Here is a 14115-nt window from a genome sequence, read left to right as displayed (position 1 = left end):
TCCAGACTCACAAGTCACCTTGGTTATGGTGCAAGAATACGGAAGCTTTGAGTATGACAAAGACCGTGGTTGCAATAATCACCAACTTGATATCGTATGGTTGCTTCTCTTGTTTCGGTGGTAATTTGTGTTTAACGTAGTGCTTGGTGAACAGTGACATGGACTCCCATTGCATGCTGGGAAACAAAGCTCTCTTCATTGGTGTATTTCTGTTTTTCAATTACAGAAATGCACATTGGAAAAGAACTGAACGAGGGTAAATCACACAGGTGTAGAAGATGCTTTAGTGAGCCATAATCAATTCGTCTTGCATAAAATATGCAATCCAATATTTTCTTTCAGAAACTAGACAGATAGTGTGGGATGTTTCCTCACAGTATTGTTACGCCACCAAACCTGGTGAATGATTGTCTCCATCTGCTGTGGCCCATGGACTTCCTTTGCATTGCGTAACAGAGTGGAAGAAACAGCGAGTGTGTGAGACTGAAAAAAAGGTGTTCTACCTCAATTTGATTAAACCATTTCATGGTACCACCTTCTTAGAGATCATTTATCATCATCTGAATTCACTGTCAAATTCCATTTTCCATACAATTGGTACCTAAAATATATTATTTTAATAATGCAAAATCTTTACCTTCGCCCATGTGCCTTTTTTAATCCTCTGTGCTTGTTTAATGTTATGTGAGAATGGTAATTTCTGTAATGACAAAAGGTGTGGGAGGAGAGTAGTCTGAATTGGGTTCTGGAGCTGTGCCCCACCTCATACATCGCACTCATACGCCAGCCGCAAGCGGTTCCAAGCCAGAGAGCCACATCCACTGAATGGCGCTGACCAACAGCACCATGCAGCTTCTCATGTGACAGCTGCTCTCACAGGGCCATATTTTCTGTTCACTTGCTCACCTGTATCAGGTGACACCCTGCAAGGGTAACTATTGGCTCTTGTCTCAGACCTTCCCCGAGGTGATTGGTGGAGTAACGAGCACTCAGCTAGTGACCTCTACAATGAGCTTCCACCCACAGAAACATGATGGTAAATCACATCGTATAAATTATCCTCCAGACTCACAAGTCACCTTGGTTATGGTGCAAGAATACGGAAGCTTTGAGTATGACAAAGACCGTGGTTGCAATAATCACCAACTTAATATCGTATGGTTGCTTCTCTTGTTTCGGTGGTAATTTGTGTTTAACGTAGTGCTTGGTGAACAGTGACATGGACTCCCATTGCATGCTGGGAAACAAAGCTCTCTTCATTGGTGTATTTCTGTTTTTCAATTACAGAAATGCACATTGGAAAAGAACTGAACGAGGGTAAATCATACAGGTGTAGAAGATGCTTTAGTGAGCCATAATCAATTCGTCTTGCATAAAATATGCAATCCAGTATTTTCTTTCAGATACTAGACAGATAGTGTGGGATGTTTCCTCACAGTATTGTTACGCCACCAAACCTGGTGAATGATTGTCTCCATCTGCTGTGGCCCATGGACTTCCTTTGCATTGCGTAACAGAGTGGAAGAAACAGCGAGTGTGTGAGACTGAAAAAAAGGTGTTCTACCTCAATTTGATTAAACCATTTCATGGTACCACCTTCACACAGACCATTTATCATCTGAATTCCATGATTAATTCCATTTTCAAAACCAGGATCAGAACAAGAAGAAGTACAATTGGTAGGTAAAATGTCCTTATTTTAATAATGGAAAATACCCCTCTTTACCTTAGTCCATGTGCCTGGAATGTAACTTAGAATAAATTGGTTGCCGATGCTTGTTTAATGTTATCTAAGAATGGTACACTTGGTAATGGGTATGAGACACAACCTAATGCAGGCAAAAGAGATATTTTGCAAACACAAAATGTGTGGGAGGAGAGTAGTCTGAATTGGGTTCTGGAGCTGTGCCCCACCTCATACATCGCACTCATACGCCAGCCGCAAGCGATTCCAAGCCGGAGAGAGCCACATCCACTGAATGGCGCTGACAAACTGCGCCACACAGCTTCTCCTGCGACAGCTGCTCTCACAGGCCCATGTTTTCTGTTCACTCGCTCACCCGAATCAGGTGACACCCTGCAAGGGTAACTATTGGCTCTTGTCTCAGACCTTCCCCGAGGTGATTGGTGGAGTGACGAGCACTCAGCATGTGACCTCTACAATGAGCTTCCGCCCACAGAGACAGTATGGCGGATCACGGCGTATAAATACTCCTCGAGAAGGTGAAGTCTCCTTGGTTACGGTGTAAAAATACGGAAGTAAGAGAACGACAAAGACCGTGGTTGCAAAGCACTAAAACTTGATATCGTCCGGTTGCTTTTCTTGTTTCGATGGTTATATGTGTTTTACGTCAGTGACACGGACTCCCATTGCATGCTGGGAAATAAAGCTCTCTTCATTGGTGTATTTCTGCCCTACGCATAGTCGGCCTATTTAAAAAAAAACATACGTTCGGTTCATTTCTTGGACAATGAGTTGGGATTGTTTTAATATCAGGGTAATATGACAATTTAAATTAATTGAAAACAAAGCAGTAAATAAAGAACAAGTCAAATTGAAATAAATTACATGTAGATTTGTATGTAGATGTATTCACAAGATTTACCTTTACAGTCAAACCACTTGCTAATACTCTACTCCAATTATCTTTTAAAACGGGGCTTCATCAATTTACTATGAGACTAACACCACCGTCCGATCAAGCAGTTTTTCTCCCACATGCCAACCGCTATGACTTCTTTTGACCACTAGATGGCAGCCAAACACTGTCTCACATTTAGTCCTCCAACCTTTGAGAGGGATGCGGTGTGCAGGGATCTTTTTACTTCATCCATTTCTACTCCACAGGCGGCTCTAAACCCAAGAGTGAAAGTCACAGGAGCCGCGATGTTTAATAACCCTGCCAGACCCCAAGGAGATGTCTTCCACTCGAAAATTAATCCTCAGCACGACAGATGTACAATGAACACAGTCATATGTCACAGCAGGCGAGAACAGACAATAGGTCCTCAGCCTACAGGTAAGTATTTATTGTCTTTTCTTATGAGGGAATTTATTAATTTTCCTTGCGGCAATCAAACGGCACCTTTGCGAACACATGCACACACCACCGCCCTGAGTGAACAACCTGCTTCCTCGGTGATGTAATTAGATACCAAGGGAAAGATAACCGCAACCTCAAAGTGTCTGTTGTTGACAAAGGAGTTAGATATTAAATTCATTTAATTTTTCATGATAAAGTGAAGCATTTTAAGGACAGAATAGACAGTTTTCTTATTGTGTCTTACAGGATTATTCTCCCTCCACTGGCAAAAATATTTGTTTTGCTGCCAATTACCTGTCAACGAAAGTGACAGGCTCGTGTTTGATTATTCAAAAATGAATTGTCATCCAGGGCTATTCCTCCACAAAAACAAAGGCAGCCTATTTCAGAGAGAGAGAGAGCTTTCTGGGGCCATTTTCTTTTTTTAGTGACCTTGGTACACCTCAAGAGGAAAATTAAATAGTTTGACCCAAATCACCATTGAAGACACATTCTTATAATAACCTCAGGAATCTGGAGACCACCGCTGCTCCTTCCACCTCTTCCCAGCTGTGTTCTTCCCTGTCCTAACTTTTATTTCGCTGCCTTTCTTTTTGTCTGTGTGTACCTTTCGCTTTTACTCGCACAGACCTGCAAGGCCCCCACAGGGCCTCAAAATCAATCTGACAGAGCTTAAAATAATCAACCTAGTTGAAGAAGGAGGGCTTACCAGTACCATGTACACTAGCTCACTCCCTCCTTCCACTGCTCCCTGTCTCCCTTCAGCGTGAGGAGTGCCAGCCATCTAAGGACTATAGGTTGCTTTGTGTTTCAGAATCAGAAATTAATTATATGTATTTATTTATTTAGTTTATAGACACTCCTTTCTTCAAATTTGTTGTCAAGGTGGTTACAACTCTTACTTAATTACACCATTAGTACTATTTGAAATCTCAAAGTACATGGAGAATTACTTAAGGGTACAAACAGGATGCCTTAAATCACAGCCATGAAATAAAAGGAGGCCAACGAGGCACAAGCAAATAATCATCACTATTTTGAAAGCATTGGCATGATGCAAACATCAAAAAGGTATTTCTATAGTTATATAGTTCATATCTTTTTTTGTATATCAACATTATGTCAAGCTATTTTTTAAATTAATAAATAGGTACTAAAATGAATACTTAAACCGTATTTTGTCTCGTTCCCTTGCATGTACATATGTGTACTTACGTTTTATATTGATATCCTGAATAGTAAATAATTACAAATGAATAAACATGTATTTAAACACTGGATGTGTGAGTGGAAACTGCGTATTTACCGAAAACGTGTGTAATTAAAGGTTCTCGGTGCTACGTAATTGGTGACCCCTGTCTCAGCGAGTGCTGACCACGAGACAGCTGAAGAAATATAATTGATCACAAAGGATAAGAATAGCATCTGGAAGCTGGCCTTTGGCCAATGCTGAAAACAACTTGTTTGGTTAATTAACAGCATTGTTCACAGTGGTTCATCCAGATGAAACGTCAAACAATCTGTTACAACCTTTAACTAATGAGTTGTTCTGCCAGTTATATGCGAGAAAAGTCGGAAAACTGTAGCATGACTCAGGTCCGATCTAAAAGACACATTTACTGGAAAAACAATCCACAAAATTCAGAGCTCTTTCCTGCTTGTTGTTTTTCCTTTGCATCTGATAAAAGACTGCCGTTTATTTTTAAAGGAATGCAAATGTTTTCTAACCGAGTGTTGAAGTCAAGGAGACATTTCCCTCTTTACATCACAACTCAAACATAGGTGCACCAATTAAGACAAACCTTCCCATGCTACGTTGAGCATGAGGGAGAAATCCTTCTCCACTGCCGTATTATCTTGATGTTGGACCATTGCAGACACGCACCTTGTCAGTGGATAAAATCAGCTGAAACCTCGGAGAGGCACAACGCACTTCATTTGTTCGTGCATGAATGTGAACAAGAATGTTTGGATATGAGAAATGCATCTGATTCACATTCATTTTTGTTCTTCATAGGTAACAATTAATAAATAGATTGCATTGTTTAGTCCTTATATTGGGAATAAATAATCAGTCTGCTATGGTTTTCTTTTATTTCTCTCATGATCTCTTGCTTGTTCTCTCTTCCTTCCTTCACTGTAGCTGTCAGCCGAGTAGTGAAGTAATTACAACCTGCCTCTGACCCAAACTGGCCTGAAGCCCAACACGGAGGACCTGTGGAGGGCCACCAAAAGAGAAGAAGAAGCAGAAAAAGGACATGATATGACACAGACTGATAATGACAAATAGAGGGAAAGGACAAAGAAGAGATAGCAAAAGGGGAATAAAAAATATAGAAGAGCGTGACTGAGTCTGCAATGGTGGTTAATGACAGAAGGAGGTAGATGAGGGCAGGCAAACTAGGGGGGCGAGCAGGATGGCAGAGGGAGAAGGGAGGGAAAGCTTCCGACAAAAGGAAGTGGGAGACAGTCCAGTAAACACATGGTGGGTGAGTACATTTGCGTGTGTGTGTGTGTGTGTGTGCTCGTGAATCCCTGAACATGTTGGAGCAACAACAACCACATGGTAAGGGACTGCAAGTCAATGGTCACAGCAGTAATTGCATTATATTCCTCAATGCTAAACTTGAAAATCACATTCAAATTCAAACAAAGCCTCCAAGAGGAAACGCCCATGTAAATCTACGTATAACCATAAACCGTATGCATGCACAACAATCAGAAGCATTTGAATAAGAGCACTGAGCGCAGATGCAGATACGCTCAGCGTGCTTGAGTCAGGGGGATCATTATTAAAACCGCATCAATTGTGTTTCGACCTCTATTCAAGCCGGCGAGGATTCCAATCTCTTGATAGGTTTTCTAAACTGAGAAATTGGCACACGCTAACGCCCAGGCGCACACACGTTCGCCGAGTTGACGACAAGTGTGACAAAAAGGGAGCGCAGAGGAAGCGGAGGAATGGAAATAATACCGTGTGAGTGGAGATAGAGAGAGAGAGCAAAAGGGGAAGCAGAATGTAAGTGAAGGAGAGCCAAGGCTCTGAGCCTTCCTTCTAGATGGCTGCCGGCCTTGAAGCCCGTCGACTTCGAATGGCACATTTGGCAGAGGGACGTTTACTCCTCAAAGCAACAAACCCCTTTTACTTTCATCCCAACAGCTGTGCTTTCTGCTCAGCAGGCCTCTCCTCTGCGTTTAGCTGTAGAGCACTGGCGCGTTCCAGCAGCGGAAGGGTCTCTCTCACGGAGAGCGAGTTATCTCCCTTTTGATTCACTAGCGGAGGTGAAGGTAAAGGGGTTATCTTCACAAAAGTGACTCACGAGGATGATTCAAAAGGAAACATAATGGTCATCTCACACCTCCGTGCCTGCCAGTTAGAAAATCGACACTGGTGCTGCCTCGCCCGTATGGTCCAACACCTGGATATTGAGAAGACATCCGTCAACTAATTGATGGCCGTGCACGCTGTTTGATCAGTCGAATACCAAAATGTATTATTTAAGCAGTGTCTTAAGTGTAGTTTAGGGTACTTTGGTTGCGCATATGCATTTCATGCTAATTTGTGCATTGAGACTTTGCTATTGTACTTTCGACCACACTCCATTAGACAGGATAGTATAGATGTATATCTTAAATAAAGTCAAATTAATGTGATGTTAATGTTGCTTAAACATGCAGTGTAATGGTGGGTAAACTTGCGTAACCACAAGAAATCACCGATGAGAGTTTATGCCCATATTTTTATGATTTCTAGCTTGCTTACACATATTACACAGACAGAAACACACACTTACAAAGATTTCTTTCAGCATATACAAAAGCTGCAGCAGACTCAAGGTCTCTTGTGAATGCCTGTGGTGTGTGTGTGCGTGTGTGTGTGTGTGTGTGTGTGTTGTGGATGGAAGGCTGCTAGAGCAGGAAATGGATATCAGTCGCCTCTGCATCAGAATCTCTCTGTGTCTTAAACACAGAGACTCCTCACACACACACACAGACTTCTCAAACACTCACACACACACACACACACAACACAATCCACTAACAAGCATATGCACAGGCATGCAACCTCGCGTAGACACGTGGAAGCCCAGTAGTTATAGGTCCTGCGTCATTACAGTAGCCATCTGTCAGCATGCAGGCATAAAGTACACCGACTTGGCCGTGTTGATGCATTAATGATCACCCGCACGCACACACACACGTTGCATATCCACAAGCACTCACTCACCAATGAAACATTTCATCTCGGTGACCCTCTCAGCCCCGCACGCCCTGCTGGTAGCCTGGATTTCACATGCAGCATTGGTTTCATGTGGTAAGAGGAGAAAGGTTTGCTCTCATTTATTTGTCTCTTTTTCTGTGTGTATCTGACAACGATTGATGTTTTTGTCCATCATTGTGCATCAAGTGAGATGAAATGATGAATGTTGAGGTATAATCCTATGGTTTAATCCCGACCACTCCCAATCCCCATGCTTTCCAGCCGGATGAACTTCTCTGACAGACATACAGACAGACAGTTTAGTTGCGCCAAATTTGGGCCTCCAGCAGCCTTTAATAAGGACCTCATATTATTCAAATATGCCCACCTGCTAGGCACAGACAGAGAGAGAGGGAAGGATAGCGTGTGTGTGTGTGTGTGTGTGTGTGTGTGTGTGTGTGTGTGTGTGTGTGTGTGTGTGTGTGTGTGTGTGTGTGTGTGTGTGTGTGTGTGTGTGTGTGAGAGAGAGAGAGAGGGGGGGGGAGAGATGAAAGATTATGTATTTCTCATTGGTGGGACACAGTGAGTGGGAGGGAGGGAGGGAGGGAAGGAGGGAGGGCGGCGGCCAGAAACAAGCAAACTAATTCTCACCGAAGAGCAGTCGTGCCAGAACAGGAGCCGCGGTCAAATCCCCTGTCTGACACTATCTGCTCACAAACGAAGGATCGTTATTATTGTCAGTCGATTCTTCCTCCTCGAGTCCAGTTTGGCTACCAGGTGGGACCAGAGTTTCCATTTTGGATAAGGGGGCTGCGAACAAACGCACCCACACTTCCCGAAGCCGCGACAACTCAAGGTAAGACAGGTTGTAAAACCTCTAAGCGTGATCCGTTCGTTTGGTCCTACAACTGGATTTAATCGCCGCTGAGAGCGCTGGACAACAACAACAACAACAAAACCCCAGATGAAAGATGTTTAAGAGCCGTGCTGCAGCTGGTGATGCGCGCTGCGCGACCAACGCGCGTAAAACCGCTGCAGCGGAGAGCTCATAACTCGCACGAGAGAAAGCTTAAGAAAAGTGCTCGTCCTGCCAACAACAAGTTTAACGTTGAACTATCTGTTATAGCCTATGCAGACAACGGACTTGTTGGATTCTGGAGTGCGTAAGTGTTTGCCTATTGAAAATATAGTACGCGTAAATGGAGCGATCGGGGCGTGAATTGCAACGTGCCAAAGTGCTCCGTTTTTTATTTTAACTGCAGTTTTTTTAAATATTGCTTTAAAATACCGGCTACCTTGTTGTAGTCAGAAGAGAATATATTCTCTGTTGGGAAAAGACACTCAATGTTGAGTGCAATGTTTTTGTAGTATTATTTGGAACCTCTCCTCATGACGTTTTACAATCAAACTAAGTGTTTTGTCCCATTGAGAAGTTTCCCTACAGAGTTTCTGTTTGTATTGTGATGGCTTCTTCGTGTGCTCTCCGATAAACAAAGAAGCGTTTAGCGTTGTCTTTTTCAGGTATATCCCCTTGATTATGCTTTTTACGGCTTTACTTTCTCCATATTGGGTCAGCATATTGAATTCAGTATTATGTTGATAGGTTTAACAAGGACATTTGAAATAACTGATGAGCTCCAATGTTGAGAGAGAGGGAGTTATTAATATACAAAAGTGATGAAGTGTCTGTCAAAGCCACAACAACGATGAAATCATATTGATTTAATCTTTGCCTACTGGCTTCATTAACTTGCTTTAAACAATAGTGTGCAATTTAATAAACAAGGAGAGCAACAGTTAGAAAAGACACAGAAAGTCGACCTAGTTTACTACTGCAGCCCAGAGCGAAACTAAAGGAGGTTGCTGAAGGCAAACAAAGTGTCTGACCAAAAGAGGCTATAGGGATGACCAAAAGGGGGGAAGAGAGAAATTGAGGTTAAGAAAATACAGATGGGGAGGAGAAGCATGCTCTGATTTTACATCAGACACAACAGGGCGCGAAGAACCTTCTATCAGACCACATTTCTCTCATAGTTCACACCTGGCTGCTGAGCTGTCAGCCTCACATGCAATATATCACATGATGGTTTCACCGGAATTAGTCTGCGTGTTACCTGCACAGTCTGCTTCTCATAAACACCCACATATCATCTATCTGTCTACCATCCATCCATATCTATCTATCCATCCATCCATCTATATATATATCCATCTATACGGTAATTTTGTTGTGTATAGCTATCTGTCTGTCTATAAGTCTCTCTCCCCTTCTTCTTTGTAGTCCCTGTCCTTCGAGTCAATCTTTAAGGGTTTTAGTATTTTATGTTTGAACTAGATAGATAAAAACAACTAACTAATTAATCCCACTTTTTGAAATTCATTAATGGCGATTAATGAATGTTATTGTTACAATTTTCTTTATAATGAATGTTTTTTCTTCCAAAGATTAAATCTTAAAAGTAATGAGTAATCACTTTAGAACATGTGTATTTTAGACACTGTTGTTTAATTGTTCATGTTATTTTAATCACAAAACTACACACATTTGATTATTTTAGAGGCAGAATTCCACCTGGTGGAACATGTTGAACTAGCGACTCTTCCTGCTGCTCTCGTGCACTTTGCTCTCAATTCTCCATCATTCAACGGCTGTGTTTGAAGTGCCAACAATCTCCCCACATTTAGCCAGGACATTTCCAAACTACTGTCTTTTAGGGACACAGTGGTGGTCTTCTGCAGACTGTGTGCCCCGCAGTGTAACGTTAGATGTTGAGATGGAAGTAGCATAGCAGCAAGCTTAGCCTAGCAGCTATCATAGCAGTGCTTTAAGTGGTCCGTTTGCCACTCAACCCCCTTCTGTTTGACACGTGGAGTAATTCCTCTGCACAGTTCTCTGCTGTTTGTCGCACCACCGTGTGTTTTGCTTCCATCGTGATGTAACTGACTGCAGCAAGCGGCCGTTTCGTTTCCGTGGTCAACTTCCGGTTTACTTCCCGAAAGTAAACAAACATACGCTAAACTACGTTAAAATATTTTGCATTAATCTCGGCCACATTAATTGCATAGATTAACGCGTTTTTGTTGACAGCCCTAGTTTGAACTCATCTCATTTTGAGAGCTTGGGAAAAGGCTGCAACCAAAAGGACAAAAGACTTTTTAAATGATTTGTGTACTGTTCACTGCAAACATTAAATACAAAAATCCACTATATGTGGAGATCTCTGAACAAACCAGATAACCACAAGCCAACACAACATGCAAAGCTAACACATTCGGCTTTAGGAAGGTAATCGTGTGTGTGCACATGTACGCCATGTTTTGCAAATCGAAAAGGCAACTCAGGTTACACAGTAACAATCATACACAAAGTAAAGCCTTTTTAAAGTCTGGGCTTCCTTTTTGGAGATTGTCAGCTTAATGACCAATGATGTGCACTCAGTCAGAAACATTTGGAGAATGAATTATATAAGAAAATGAATTTGAAATGTAAATCCTCTTAGAGTAGAATAATAACTTACCTATAGTTATTGTTTTTTAGCATACAATGGAGCCACAGCTGAAATCTGCTTGTTTTTTACTGCATGTCTTCTATGACTTTATCACATTTGCTTGGTCGCTTGTCCAATTTTTAGATATCTGACAAAGCTACAGATTTCAAATTAGTTTTGTGGAAAGACAGTGCGTCATGGTCCAAGGGCTTTTATTCAGCAAATAGAAAAACGCTGTTATACGACATCGTCTCAAAGATCTTGAGCGTGCCTTTTCACATTTCCACGGATTGAACTCAGTTACATAGAATAGTTCTGCCTGCTTACGCCAGTCTGTCAACATCACTTCTATTGATTACCCAACCATCATGGGTGGAGTAACACTGATTCATGAGAAGAAAGTGGCGAATAATAATTCTATGAAGGCAAAGCAGAAGAAGGAATGAGGATTGTGGAGACAAGTGATGCTGATGTTTACAGTAACATTGGTGGTATTGATCAGCCCACATATTTCTCTGGGTTGACTCACTGCAGTCTGAACAGAGAGGTTGAAGGAAATGTACTTTTTAGAATAAAAAAAAAACAGGGAACATGGACGGGAACATATTTGCTGTTGATACGATTGTTTTTAACGTCAGAGAGAAAGAGGGTGCAGCATCTCCGGCCCTGACCAAGCAGAAGGGACACTTTTACAGATTTATCATTTGATAAATAGGAAGCCTACACCTGGTTTGTGCGGATGCTGGTGCAATGCAAACATCAATACCCCATTACAATGTAGTGCAATACCATAATAGCTGTTAACAGTGGATAAACGGCCTCTGCTTCTTCTGTCGTTGAATGAGAATGTTTCCCGCTGAGATTCTTCTCCTGAGGAAGGAGATTTATCATCACAGCAGCCAGGATAGTTTACAGACGATGGCTGTAAGATGTGCATTTATCAATCAATGCGACTTTTCAACCCTCCCTATTGCAATATATTTTGTGTCAACTAATGACCGTCATGCGTTATATGAGGGCTATGAGATGATGCTGATTTTAGCAAAGAAGAAATCAGATATAGTCCAAGCTGAAAGAAGTAAGGTGCAGAGGATGAAGAGGTACACAAAAGTAGTTGGGTCAGTGGAGTCAGTGGAGTCAGCGAAGCCACGAGTAGAATCCAATCCAATCAAAACCGCTCCTTGCTCATTTCCACACACATTGCCCATGTTACATAAACATGAGCTTCAGAATACACTGCACACACAGCATATGTTTGTATATTTCCCTTAACTGAGTTTGACGCCGGAGGTATCTCATGTCCTGTCCTCCTTGCTCATCTTCTGCCTTCCTGCTCTCACACTACACATCTCATCTGCTCCGTCGGTGCCAGCTGAGCCCTCTGTTCCCTGGTGAACCGCCAACATGCTTTCTGTCTTAATTATCGGTCCATCTATCTGTCTGTCTGTCTATCTGTCTATCCATCTATCTATCTGTCGGTCCATCAATCTGATTATCTGTCTGTCTGTTTTCAGTAGAATATGAGAATAAAGCATTTGTTTTTTGGGATTTTCATAAAGAATATGCTTTTGGAAATATATAACTTTTAAGTCTGGTGGTCTCATAGTGTACAGAGTTACAGTGCAACAGAAGGCACGTCAATAGTTGGGAAATTGTTTCCCAGCAGAGTGCACATTAAATGTAAGTATGTAGTTGCTGCTTATGGAGGCATAATAGGCCCTACAACTGACTCAGTAGAGGTGATGCTACTTAAAGTTATAAAAGAAGCAAGTCAATATGTCATACATTTAATTTTCTTCAGAGCACAAAGCACACTGGTAAGCTTCAAATTAATTGTTTATTTTTCTTCTTCTCTTTTCAAGGCAAGTTTGAAATAGATCTACTCTAATCAATCAGCAAACAGGAGTGAAAAACCAAACAGCACATGTACCACAGAAAATAGAAAGTTCTGGCAATTCAGTGAGAAAATACAAGGCAGCTAGAATGCAAGGTTAATATGATAGAAGCTGAGAATGAATGCGTGGTGATAGCACCAAGAAGGCAGTTGATCATCAATAGATTTACTGATAGATACCACAAAGGCTTAAACACAATGTATTATTTACCCCACTAATATAGGCTTTTATCGTTGCGTTATGCAAAAAGCCCCCAAAACATTACATATTCATAATTTGCATGAAACCAGTTTATGGCATAATTTAGCAGACCTTTATTTCAGAATGACTTCCATAAACATAATCAATGTGAGAGGCTCTAGATTTGTAAATTCATAGCAGAATCATTCCCCTTTAACAGAGACCAGACACTTGTGTAGGAGTGTGATTCATAAAAATGGATTACAGACCAGTAAGAAATTGAATCAAATATCAGTAAGCCGCAGTTCGACTTTAGGACACTGTGCACATGCATTTCTGGAAGATAACAGGTAGTAAAATGAATGCTTGCTAGCTTCATCGGCCCGCTCGCCTGCTAAGAAGGGAGGCCAGTAGTGGGCTCGTACCACATGAAATTCTGAAAGATGATGATGTCTTGAATGTATGTTATGTGGGTTTCACCGCTTCCTTTAGGAAACCAGCAGCAGCTTCAGAATCAGTTCACTCCAATGGGAGAATGCAACCTGAACACAGATTATGAACATTCTTTTGTTGCATCGTCACCTCAGTAAATATTGGTCCCATTTTAAAAGAGCCACTCTTTGGAGAATTACCTCGTTTATAGACCTTTATATGGCTCAGCAACACACTCTCGCACAATCTGGAAAGTAATGTTTGCAAGCAACCCAGCGTTCTTAAGGGTACTTCATTTCATCATTTCAGCCATCGGAGGAGCTTTTAATACTGTATCATTGTAGATTATCTTTGTTTATACTTACAATTTTGCCAGATGAAGAAATGAGTCACAGTTAATAGCTATTGTAACAGTTTAACACTTTTTAATTGTAAACTAAACTCTTTCCACTTTCCAGTAGTTGCACTTACCCAGTATTGCATAAAACAATGTTATTTTCAAAGCTTCAAAGCGTTTACAATGGCAGATCGAGGTCACTAATGTGTCAACTGAACCTTGGGCTGGAGATGTGTTCACCAAATATCCGTCAAATTAATTAATCTGTAATATTTCAGAGATAGAGGAATACATCCACCAACCAACTTCACTTCCAAAGGCAACAACATAACTTCAGCATGTGTTATTCCACTAACAGGGGCTTCAGCAACTCTCTTTCACACAAACACACACACACACACACACAAGGTAATTGTGTTTGTTTAACTGGTACACTTACGGCCAATAAAACCAGAGCCAAACAGTAGAAGAACTACAAACGTATGAACCTTTATTAAAGCAATGAATTCCATTCACAACACAGCAAAGGAGGAATGAA

At 41.5% G+C, this 14115-nt stretch overlaps 1 protein-coding gene and 1 long non-coding RNA gene across 3 annotated transcripts in view; both read left to right on the top strand.

Annotated features, from left to right (window-relative positions):
- Positions 1-1867: 1867 nt before the first annotated feature.
- LOC120828700 (uncharacterized) lies at positions 1868-5382 on the top strand. The gene is made up of 3 exons (XR_005713573.2): positions 1868-2259; positions 2849-3020; positions 5188-5382. It is a non-coding gene; the product is annotated as an uncharacterized LOC120828700 (long non-coding RNA).
- Positions 5383-7847: 2465 nt separating this feature from the next.
- camkvl (CaM kinase-like vesicle-associated, like) overlaps positions 7848-14115 on the top strand; it is a 31859-nt gene continuing 25591 nt past the window's right edge. The window contains exon 1 of one of the 2 annotated variants that reach the window (XM_040192838.2): positions 7848-8101. The gene's annotated coding sequence lies outside the window, so the exon portion shown is untranslated. The remainder of the gene's footprint in view (positions 8102-14115) is intronic. The other variant, XM_078090900.1, reaches the window with a different exon arrangement.

This window comes from Gasterosteus aculeatus, chromosome 2, assembly GCF_964276395.1.
Source record: "Gasterosteus aculeatus chromosome 2, fGasAcu3.hap1.1, whole genome shotgun sequence".
NCBI lineage: Eukaryota > Metazoa > Chordata > Actinopteri > Perciformes > Gasterosteidae > Gasterosteus > Gasterosteus aculeatus.
This window is presented reverse-complemented; position numbering and strand designations above follow the sequence as displayed.